Source organism: Amborella trichopoda, chromosome 8 (assembly GCF_054954075.1).
Source record: "Amborella trichopoda isolate Santa Cruz 75 chromosome 8, AtrichopodaSantaCruz75HAP2 v2.0, whole genome shotgun sequence".
NCBI classification, from domain to species: Eukaryota; Viridiplantae; Streptophyta; class Magnoliopsida; order Amborellales; family Amborellaceae; genus Amborella; species Amborella trichopoda.
In genome coordinates, this window is record NC_142343.1 from 3,363,881 (window position 1) to 3,376,354 (window position 12,474).

General features: G+C 34.5%; 1 pseudogene across 1 annotated transcript; it reads left to right on the forward strand.

The window, feature by feature from the left end:
* Positions 1-363: 363 nt before the first annotated feature.
* On the forward strand, positions 364-11,505 carry LOC105421104 (UDP-glycosyltransferase 76B1 pseudogene; annotated as a pseudogene). The gene is made up of 2 exons (XR_016060368.1): positions 364-1,049; positions 10,499-11,505. The product of XR_016060368.1 is annotated as a UDP-glycosyltransferase 76B1 pseudogene (transcript).
* Positions 11,506-12,474: the final 969 nt, after the last annotated feature.

The window sequence follows — 12,474 nt, forward strand, 5'->3', positions numbered from 1 at the left end:
TATACAATAGAAATTCATAGTTATTTTTAGCTATTAAACGACAAATCAGACAGTTTGAAACCTAGCGATAGGTGATTGTGACCTTGTTGCCGATAACATGGGTATATGATAGTAAAATAAGGGTAAAAAGTAAAAAATAAGCTCATAGTGATAGTGGCAATGGACCCAATTAGACATGGGATCCGACGGGATAGACCCGAGACCCAATGGGTATGGATAAGTGTCTACTTTTGGACCCAAAGGATAGGGTCTGGGTCCAAAACCTTGACCCCAATACATTCAGGTCTAGGTCAAGATCCAATATGACTCGACATATCGTACGAGTCACATGGCATTTATTAAAAAAATAAAATAAAATTTGCAACAATATATAAACTTTTTCCTTTCCATAATAGATAGGCACATAACTTTCGTACTATTCTTCATCCCAAAGGATAACCATCCATTAAAAGACCGCATCCAGAGGATAAAGCAGTAAACCCCTGCCCCCAGCTCTTCCCTCTGCCTTCAAGGCTTCAACTCTTCATGCCCAATCTCTTTAATGGAGGAAAAAAGTGCTGCAGAGCTCAGTGGGTATAAAAACCACCAACTTCTGTTTCCTCCCCCCTTTCAAGGCCACATAAATTCTATGGTCCAATTAGCTCACATACTCCACAATAGAGGCTTCCTCATAACCATAGTCCACACCGACTATAACGCTCCTCACCTGGAGCCTAGGTCTAGGTTCATCGTCGAGCCCATTTGCTGTGGCCTATCGAACCAGGAGGCTCAATCCATGGACATAGTGGAGCTCATTTTCACTCTAAATAAGAAATGCGAGCGCCCATTTCGAGCTTTATTGGAGGACTTACAGTCGAGAAAAGGTGGGTTTCCCGTCTCGTGTTTGATAACTGATGCGGTTTTGTATTTTACACAGGATGTGGCTGAGGAGCTTGGGATTATGAGAATGGTGTTGAGAACCAGCAGCTTAACTTCGAACTTGGTTTTCGAAGCTTTCCCCGTTCTTAGAGAGAAGGGTTATCTCGGTGGAGGAGAGAGAAGTAAAACCGGTACTTGACCTGAACTGCACTTTCATTACATGACCAACCTATAGCATACAAATAACTGATGAATGAATACAAGTTTCACTATTGCAGTTTTTTTTTTTTTAGGAAAGACCAAAAAGTAAGAATGTGATTTTCCTTTTGAGAAATGATCATATAAGATCCTTCTCCACCCTTGTGTGTACAAAGGATCGCTATTAAATTTGGTAAAGATCTATAGAAAAGTCAAGTTTGATACCCACATGATAATTTTTTTAGAGATCCATGTCAACTTTAACAGTGATCATTTGGGATCCTACACACATGGGTGAAAAAAAGCCCTATAGGATCATTACTCTTTCCTTATACCCATGTTATCGACTGTTGTAGGTCCTGAATTGGTGAGGGATCTCATATAATGGGTGGCAATGGACCAGAACCCGACAATAGGACCCCTACTTGGGTTTGGGCATGGGTCTGGACCCGAATATTATTTGAGTCTAGGTCTAGGTCCATGCCGAGCGATCTGGACCTGACCCGAATAATGTTATTATTCAAATAATATATAGTATTTTAATAATATTTAAATAAATATAATTATGTATTGTTAATTATAAAATTTAAATAATATATGTACATATTAAATATAATATTTAAATGCATTTAAACATATATTTGTTTTTTATTTCTAGGTTAGGATCAATCGGGTTCAGGTCCCGGTCTGCCCAGACTTGGACCCAACCATGCCCATTATGATCCCTAATCAAAATTACTCTGACCAATAGTTGAAACGTTGGATAGCTTTCTCAAAAAAGAAAGACATGAAATATATTGCTAAAGGGATTGTACATAAAGATACCAATATCTATGGGTGTGGTTTCTATAAGGTTGCAACCTAAAAAAATCAAATTAAGGTGCACCTTCAAATTTTACCATAACATGTAATTTTGGTGTAAAATATTCTTAGGATTATCCAATAATATATTTTCATATCTAATTATAAAATTTTAAACTAAAAAAATTGTTAAAATCAAGTAGATCTATAAACGTATGAAAATCTTGAAAATGGACTTAGATAATGTGTTGCAAAATGCACTATTTTTGGGACTACAAATATTTTTTTTTTATATTCATACATCTCAATGTCCAGATGATGGATTAAAGGGTTTTTCAATATTAAAAGAACCTTTTACGATGGATTTTTGATGTGCATATTTAATTCCATAAACGTTTACAACCTTATATAAACTTAATCTTTTATCTATTGTACAAGAAGGCCACAATCTCTCATAACCATTGGATTTGAAATTGGGGCGTATTACAAAGCTCGAAAAATTTACCTTTGAGGTTTGAGCTTAATCAAAGACACATTCTTAGCTGCTCGATTTTGCATCTAATGGCCACAAATGGTTATGACCTTGCCAAAAAGAAATAATTTTATTATATACTAATCCATTACTATAGTATTATCCAATTTTATTAAATTGGTTTAACTGGTCAAAATCGGTCATTTTGACCAGCCAAAATCAATCCCATTAACTTTAGCTAGACCCAATTTTTACACTCATGACCGATCAATTGAGATAGAGGAGAATGAATGAATAATTCGGTGATGAGAGAGAGAGGGCCTAGAAGAAAAATGTAGCCTGAAGGATTGGCTAGGTCTGGGCTTTCTTTATATTTTAGCTTTAGGCCCTTATGGAAGATTATTTTAAAATACTGCATAGAACTATTTTTATTGATTAATCAATAATATACAAGACACCATATAAATATATGGCTAATAACAGTTAAAGATAAATATCAATAGTTATAGATAGACACCACCTAATCTTATCAAGAGATATATATCCATATAGATGGATATCCATACTAATATGTATCAGTATGATACATATCCTAATCTTATCAAGAGGTATACTGATATGTAATAGTAATGAAGTATTAATTAATACTAACACGAGATATCCATATCTTAACACTTCCCCTCAAACTACATTCCCCCTCAAACTCAAGATGCTTTGACACAAAGTAGCCGGAGTTTGAATAATATTAAGTTGCCAAAAACGAGTAGTGATTTTCAAATTGCTTGAACAACCAGCACAATTGCTTGAACAACAAGCACATAAAAGCAGCAGACCTCGGGAATAGACGGCCTCAGGAGTAACAGATATGGCTCTAACCCCCCCCATCTCTCTCTCTCTCTCTCTTCGTCACACATCTCACATCTCCCTAACTGCAAAAGGCCGCTACCTCAATACCTGCACTTCAAACACCATCGATCCTCAAGCCCCATCTCCTATTTATCCATCTCCCAAATATACCGTTCCCCATTTATTAGTAAAATCGATGGCTGAAAAGAGTTCTTGTCTCTCTCTCTCTCTCTCTCTTTCTATGTAACACCCCATTTTTGTTAATGGATCTTTGAAATTGAGCATTTGGGGCGTTTTTGCTTTCGGATCTCTCTTCCTTTCTCTCTTGAACTTTCGATTGTTTTTTTAAAATCAAGCGAAATTGCTCTGATACTATGTTAAAAACTATATTTCTTTATATTTGGGCCTTAGACTCTTATGGTAGATTATTTCAGAATACTGCAGATAACTCTCTTTATTAAATATATAAGACTCCGTATAGATATACGGCCAGCAACAGTTAAAGATAGATATCAATTATGGATCGACACTACTTAATTTTATCAAGAGATATGTATTCACACAGATGGATATCTATACTAATACGTATCAGTATGATACATATCTTAATCTTATCAAGAGATATACTGATATCAGTAATGAAGTATTAATTAATACTAACACGATATATCTATATCCTAACATGGACATTGTGGCTTGAGGGTTAGGGCATCTAGAACAGCCAGTGTGGCCCGAACCAAGCCCTCTTTCCTTTATTTTTATTCTCTTTTCTCTTTGGGTCTATTGGGCTTGCCGAACCCGGCTTCAGCCTAGGCTCGAGCTATTCCTATAGGGACCATGGAAAGAGGCTAGCCCAGCCTATGCCCAACACATTTCCAGCCATAATGGAAGGATGAAAATGTCTCCATCGTGTACTAATTACTAGTGTCTAATATGGACAATTGATTGAAATACAGTTGGCCAGTCATTAAATGTTGAATTGATAAAAACAAAGCCGAATGATTCAATATAATAAAATAAGTCAACATTTCATAAAAGAAAAAGTTTAAAAAGATGTTAATTTTGTACTATAAAAGTAAGTGCACGTCAAAAACCCAATGAGGACTCCTTAATTGATCATCTCAATTTTGAATCTCAATATTGGGATGTAGGGATATGAAAAAAAAAAAAGCCAAAAATTTTAAAGTCTTTGAAATAGTTGATATTATAACATATTATCTCGATAATCCATTTTTAAATTTTTTCAGTGTTTTTGGATCTACTGGATTTGCACCATTACCATTTTGGCATTTTAAATTATATAGTTAAGGGTAAAACTACATTCTAAGGATGTCACAAGAGTTTCTGGTACAAGAATTGCATCTTTTGGTAGAGTTTAAAAGCATGCTTTACTTTGGTAGTTTAATATTACTGCCTTGAACAATCCATGCCATATATCTATCCAGTAAATCCAATGGTTCAACCCAGCTCTGATACTAGACTCTTTTATCTTCTTTTTTTTTGGGTTATGTAAGGGTACTCATACATATGAATATTTTTTTAAATGTAGTCAAAATTTTTGGACACTTGTTATCCCTTATTTTGTAATACAAATTATTTTGAATAAGGGCATTTTTATCACTACAAGGGATACGACAAATATTTTTATAAGAAATTAATGGTTTTACTAATGGTTAATAATGAATCATTGCTCCATGTGGGTGACATCACGCCTTATGTGGATGATGTGATCCTCTATTATAGCTGAAAAATACTTCCTTATTAATCTAGATTTTCTTTTTTACCTCTAATTAATTACTTAAAATACTCTAGACGAAAAAGTTACTACGTGGTGGGATAAAGGTATCAAGTATCTAAAAATATTGAGTACTTATGAAAATACTCATATGTACGATAACCCTAACAAAATCTTTTTTTTTTTTTACAAGATGATTTACCTCTCAAAGGAATGCATTAAGAATTCTCTTTAACAGTTATGGATAGTATGCACTTTTGAAGCCTAGGAGTTTGTTAAAGACGACAAATAGCCTTGTCGTTCTATTAGTTTCTGAATGAGCATGCATTTGAGGGATAATAAATTCAAGGTTTTAAAGGCTTTTACGTTTTTTTTTTTTTTGGGTATTATTCACGGTTGGAGATGATGATATCTCAAATCACCCCACAAGGAAATCCCTGATATTAATAATGCTAAGTTTCCTAAGTTTGGTTACTCAACAAAGTCCAACTAGATTAGGCCTCCTGGTTATATCTTAAGTTTGAAATATTAGTGACATCTATGAGATTCTTATTTGTTATGAGATTTATAACCTTATATATATCTAATGAGACAGAAAAGACGTGTATACCTTATTTGGTTCATTATATGATAAATGTGGCTTCCTTTAGAGAGAGCAGCACATGCCTCATGTGTATGAGAGGCAAAGCCTTCATATCGAAAGAAGTAAGCCTTCTATGGTGAGAAATGTTTCATTGGTGAGACCAATAGAGTGTGAGGCTGGTTTCTTATACTGAAGTGATTCCCAAGGGGAATTTGGGCAATATCCCTTCTAAGTGAGAAACTCTGGGTTATTCTCAAGGTTCTCTTCTTAGAGGGTGATTTAGCTATGGAATACAGATGTTTGGTTAAATGATGTCGGTAGGGAGAGATAGTTTAAATGGGTTGTTCAACTAAATTTTGCTATGCCTGTGGATGTAGTAGCTCTTTCAGTTAATCACATGAATCTTTGTCTTTGCATAGTATGTGTGTTTTATGCAATATTTCTCATTTGTTTCTTACTTAATTTATTTTTAAACAATTAAATACATGATCCTGGTAAACTCCAACCTTCAAGGTTCTTGTTTCAGCATTTAAGAGGGTTCTTAAATCCAAACAAGTGATATCAGAGCATGTGGTTTTGTGCAAAACTATGTTTGTGCATTCAATCAAAGAAAAACACGTGGCTAAACATATGAGTGTTTTGTTTGAGTAAGAGAAACACAATAGTAAATGCAACCTTCTCAACAAGAATGATAAAATAATTTATTTGAAAAAAAGTAAAAAATCATAAAACTCTTCAATGGATGTTGACATAGTGAACAAGTGATTTTGATATCAAGCTGGAGATTATTGGATATGCTGATATAAAAAATAATCTCCACAAGGAAATCCCAGATTATATACGATAGGGAATGATATTGAGAAGTTTTCTAAAGTAGTTGGGACACCTTTTAAAGTCCAACTAGATTAGGACTCTTGATTATATCTTAAGTTTGATATATATATATATATATATATATATATATATATATATATATATATATATATATATATATATATATATATATATATATATATATAATCTTCCTATTAGTCCAAGGGTTAACAATAAGATACGAGCCCAACGGCCTAGATTGAAATGTCGCTTCATCTAGAGAGCGATAGGCAAAAACCTCATATGCATGAGACGTAAGACTTTCATATAGAAAAATGAACTTTGTACAGAGAGAAACATTGTAATGGTGCCTCCTATAGAGTGAGAGGCAACTTTTTTTGTAGCGGAGCTATTCTTATAGAGATTTGGATGGTATCCCCTTTTTAATTAGAGGAAGTCTCGATTGCTCTCAAAGTTCTCTTCCCGAGCAGTAATAAAACTATAAAATAGAAGTGAGATCCACGGGTGATGTCGGTTGGGAGAGCTACTCTAAAAGAGTTGCTCCATTGAGTTCTGTTGAGGGTCAGAGAGGTAATTCTATTCTAAAAATCTATGGTAAAAATTACATCGGTACAATAAATTTCAGTTTGCTATGCCCAAAGATTTGTAGTCCTTTAGGTGAACCATATAAATCTTTGTTCTTATAGTATGTGTATTTTATATTTTATTTCTTATAATATGGTTTATGTTCCTGCTAATTTTGTTTCTGGCCTATTCAGTACATGATCCTAATGGGACTCAACTTTTGGGATCTTATTTTCATACTTAAGAGGGTTCTTAAATCCCACATGAATCAAGTAAATTTACAAATTTTCAAATAAAAAATATTTGTTTCAGAAAAGTGTGTTTGAAAATAATTAACAAAATTTTGTTATTTGCATGGGCAGTTTTCTAAGTTTAGGTAAAATGTGACTTGAGTGAGATGTTTAGTTCAACGTTGCCTAAAGATTAACTCTTTTGTGGCTGCGTGAATGGAAAATTTACTGTGCTCTATCTGGGCTTGGAATTGGAAGACATTTAAGGCTTCTAGGTGCTTTTTATTTGTGTTCTCTTCAAACACATGTATTGGGTTTTAGCTTGCATTAAAGTTTGCTTGGGTCAAAGAGTTAAACTTTTTGTTACCCTTTCAATCTACTTTGGTTAAGCATACTTAGAGCCCTCTTACAAAGATTCCCAACGTTCCACCGTATTTAACCGTGCTTGACTACCTTTTCATTGTGGTCAATTGTGTCCTCCTCCCTTGGGCCTAGTTAATGATTGTTGATTTGTGGTGAACAATTGTATCCACTGCAGTGAAATTCACTGCCGTCATGGTTGTTACTCTCTCTCTTTGCTGGCCAATTACTTTGCTAGTGTTTGACACGTATCAATCTCTTAAGACACATGTTGATGCATGTTTGTCATGTATCCTCCACCCCGTTTTACTAGGCAATAATGTTTCCATCAAAGTTAACTCTCTTTTTTACATACATTCAATTGGAAATTCTTATCAAGATATTAAATTTATGAGGCACACTATGAAATTATGGGACGTAACGACTAAGGTAAGAAACAAGTTTATTATAAAACTAAATCGGTTTTTTCTCTAGGGAAGTCAACTACTGAAGCCATTTTCTTACTTAGACAACTGATTGAGAAGTTTAGGACAATGAATAAAGACTACATGGTATTTGTTGATATAGAGAAAGCTTATGATAGAGTACCTCTAAATTTGATCTGGTGGGTATTAGAAACGAAATGAATCTCAGGACACTACATCGACTTGGTGAGAGACACATATGAGGAAGCGCTAACTAGTGTACGAACAACTAGTGTAGAGATGAGTGAGTTTTCAATAACAATAGGTCTACATAATGGGTTAGCATTGAGTCCATACCTCTTTGTCTTAGTTATGGATGACTAAGCTAGGCACCTATAAAATGAGAAACTGTGGTGGATATTGTTTGCAGACGACATAGTTTTGATCAATGAGATCTGAAATGACATTAATATAAAGTTAGAACTTTGGAGCAGTGTTTGAACAATCGGCAATCCTGATCAAAATTGCTTGATCTAGATCGAAATTCTTTCTAAGCAATCATGTTCCCATAATATATCAGAAACCAGTTGTGTCCCTCTGAATCAGATGGTTTGGGCCAATCCCTATCGGTTATGTCAAAGGGAATCAAACGATTTTGCAAGTGAATCGGTTTTCAATTTAAAATTTTGTCCTTTTGAAATCTTTAAATGTATTTTTAAATACTTTTACCCTTTGCTTTTGTCCTTTTGAAATTAAATAGTACTTCTCAATTAGTCCATCCCCTGTCGCTTAGATGTGTAAGTAGTACTCTCTCTCCTTTTTTAAATTAAATAGTTGTTGGCTCATCCTTTATCCTTTCCATGTGGTGTTCACAAAATAAAACCGGAACGGTTAACCGGTCATGGGCGTAGAAGCGGTTCAAGTGGCCTAACTGGTAAACCGACCTATTGAACCGCTCTAACCGAGTAAGTCCCATGTGGTTAAAAAAGTATTTAAAAAAATAAAAAAAATACAAAAAAAAAATCTACTAAAACATGAAAAGCATATAAAAAATGATTCAAACAAAACACATACAAATGAAATTGAAAATTAATGAAAAAATGGATTTAGCCCATTTTATATTTTTCAAAGACTATTTTTTAAATTTTCTAAAAAAGATGGAAAAATATAAAAGTAAGTATTAATGACCAAAACAAATTTTAACCTTTACCATAATATAAAGAATTTTTAAAAATGCATTACAAATAAAATTCCTTATTTTTGAGAATATATATATATATATATATATTATTTTTAAAAAAATACACTGTAGCATTTAGCTTTTAGGCGTTTTTTAGATTTTTCAACATAATTATATATATTTTGTTATAATATTTAAATAATATATGTATATATTTAACATAACATTTAAATATTTGTATTTTATTTTTGAGCCATGTCAGACCCGGACCCGACCCGACCTGTTGCCTCCCCTGAAACAAATGGGTCCTTCTAATTTGGGATAAATATAAGTTACCGCTTTGGAAATATTACATACCATGGAGAAGTGGGTTTAGTTTGGGACTTGGTATAGGTTAAGCAATAACGATACAAACCTAGGTTAACAAGTTTTATCATTTTGGATGCTAGATTGTGTAAGTAGATGCTTGAGATAGAACGTACATGCTCTTTTCACTCTGTCATACTCACCATTCATTCCTGACCTTAATTTCCTAGAATTTTTTCTCTCTTTACTTTATTTTAGTCGAGTCATACATTAAAAGATTGATATAATCATCCTCCCAAATATCTGTCTTATTAAAAAGTCTATATTATTTGTTGCCTAAGTGGATATCAAAGTTAGAAAACAAAAGAAAAAAAGTAAATCTCCTCCTAACACTCTCTTTCAACTGGCATTAAATTTCCCCTAAAAGTATTTGAGTCCCTGCTCATCCCTTTCCTCCCTTCTTTTCTCACTTTTTTAGATGAATTTTGATGTCAACAATTTCTCTTATACCATATAAAGACATTCTCCTCCCATCCTTTTTTAACTTATGGCATAAAGAAGCCAGTGATGTCCAATTTCTTATAAAAAAAGTGAAAAGAAGAAGGGTGGGAAGGGATAAGGGTACATTACTAATTTTAGGGGAAACTTAATGCTGCTTGAAAGATAAAAGTTTTCGAGGGCGTATCACGAAATAAGAACATAAATGAGGGATCCATGTGATATATTTCCTTTTCTGAAATAATGTATTATTAAAATATAGAAAATTTGACAATCTTTTTTATTATCCAAAAATAGGCAAGACATCAGATGGAACAACTATAATTATTTTTATTGTTTATGAGTGTACCTAAGGCAATGATTAAAATAAATAAAGGGGTTGTACTTTATAAGATTATTTGTTTTTATTATAAAGAGGTCATAATTATTTTTAGCTATTGGATGTGAAATCCAACACATTACAGTGTTACAATATGTAGAAAATTTTATTTTGTACTTTATAACCCCTTTAATGACACATCTCCAACTGCTTTATTTTACATTTAATAGTCAATATTAATTGTGATCTTTTTTACACCGAACACTCATTTTTTTTTCTTTTTCTTTTTTTTTTCGAGTTCTTTACTCAGATGACTTCCGGATCTCTCTCCTATACGCATCAAGGACCTCCCCATCATCGAGACTAGAACCCCAGACATTTTCTATCTCTTCATCTCCACCATCTTCAATACAACCTATAGAGCCTCTGCCTCAATCTTTAACTCCTCAGACACACTTGAAAATGCTGCCGTACAAAAAATTCGACAAAGTTTCAGGCCAATGTCTTTGCCATCGGTCCCCTAAACTCACCAATTTCCTCCAGCCTCTTACCTGAGGACAATAACTGCCTCTCTTGGCTCGATACTCACCCCCCCAGGTCAGTTATATACATAAGCTTTGGTAGCGTAGCCAGCATGGACACCAGCCAAGTGACCGAGATGGCATGTGGCTTGGCCAACAGTGGGCACCCCTTCTTATGGGTGATGCGCCCAGGTTCGGTTAGTGGGTTCAAAGCAGCAGAGCTTCCTAGTGGGTTCATGGACCAAGTGGGCTCGCATGGGATCGTGGTGAGATGGGCCCCTCAGAAAGAGGTGCTAGGCCATCGAGCTGTGGGTGCATTCTGGACTCACTGCGGGTGGAACTCCGTGATTGAAAGCGTGTGCGCCGGTGTGCCCATGGCTTGCTGGCCTAGGTTTGGGGACCAGAAGGTGAATGCTAGGTTAGTGTGTGAGATGTGGAGGGTGGGCTGGAGATGGGGAGAGTGGTAGAGAGAGAAGAGGTGGAAATGGTGGTGAGAAAGTTGTTAGAGAGAGAGGGGAAGGAGATGAGAGGAAGAGCAAGGGAATTGAAGAAGGCTTTGGAGAGAAGCTTGGAGAAAAGGAGGTCCTTCTTCTGAGGATTTGGAAGCTCTGATTAATCAATTGATATCTTGCCAAAATCAGTTTTAGATTTTGTATAATGGGTTTATTGGGCTGCCTTTCATTACATGATTCAACAATAAATTTCTTGCTAGAATTCTTCTTAAATTTGAAAACATTGGTTTTAGTGGTTTGCATTGTACTCCTTGTTGTAAGGCATAGTTGCAAACTTTTGGTAAGGGTGCAATTTTTTATTTTTTATTTAGGAGTAGATCAGTATGAAATACTGGTTCCTAACCGCTTTTAAAAAATAATTAGTGGTTTTCGGGTCAGGGAATGAAAATTTAGACGGGTAGTTGAGGCTTTGGTTGGACTTCCACCACGTCCTCAACCCTATTCCCAATCTAATTCTTAACAATATAGGAGTGAAAGAGAATATAAAAGGTGGTGCCAAAATATTTCATATACCTGCCGGAATATAGTATCTATCTACTCGCTCAAGAAAAACTCATGTTAGAAATATTGTTTACAAAAGCATATAATGAAACCATTTACTTTAGTACAAGTCGGTAACAATTATATTAACCATTGGTTGTAAAATTGGGTGGTTGTATTTATTTCTTTGACCAAGCTCAAAGTGCCAAAGAATTTTCTTAAAGATAGACCTAAGCTATCAGATTTCACTTCTTATGGTTATAAACAATCGTTACCTCCCTGTACCAAAAAGAAATGATCCCATTGTATACAATCCCATATATTTTAGATCGCTAATTTTGGGGAAGTAACATCTAGAACCCAATGACCAACCTTAAAGAAAACAATTAACTCACACTTTCTACATGTCTAAAAAAAATGATCTCCCAAGATTGAATAAGAACGGTTCAAATTTTGGAAGGAAAACGCTAGATGTTTAATTAACTCAAAATCCAAATACTTTCTTTGCAAAATGTCATATAGGGATGTCTAGACAAATGCCAAAATTTCTCAAAAAATAAGATAGATGGCAAAATTTTGAATAAAAGGAAATTTCTAGGGAGTTGTGATACATTATGCTCCTGAGGGAGCAATGCTATATGTGGTCGTATGTGGAAACCCTTAATTTCAATCACTCACAAGAGCGTGCAATATGCTGGGAGTATAGGGTTTGTTACTCCCTTGGGTGAAAGAGCTATTTAGTCAAGTTAGGGTGGGTACTGTCACATTTGTGC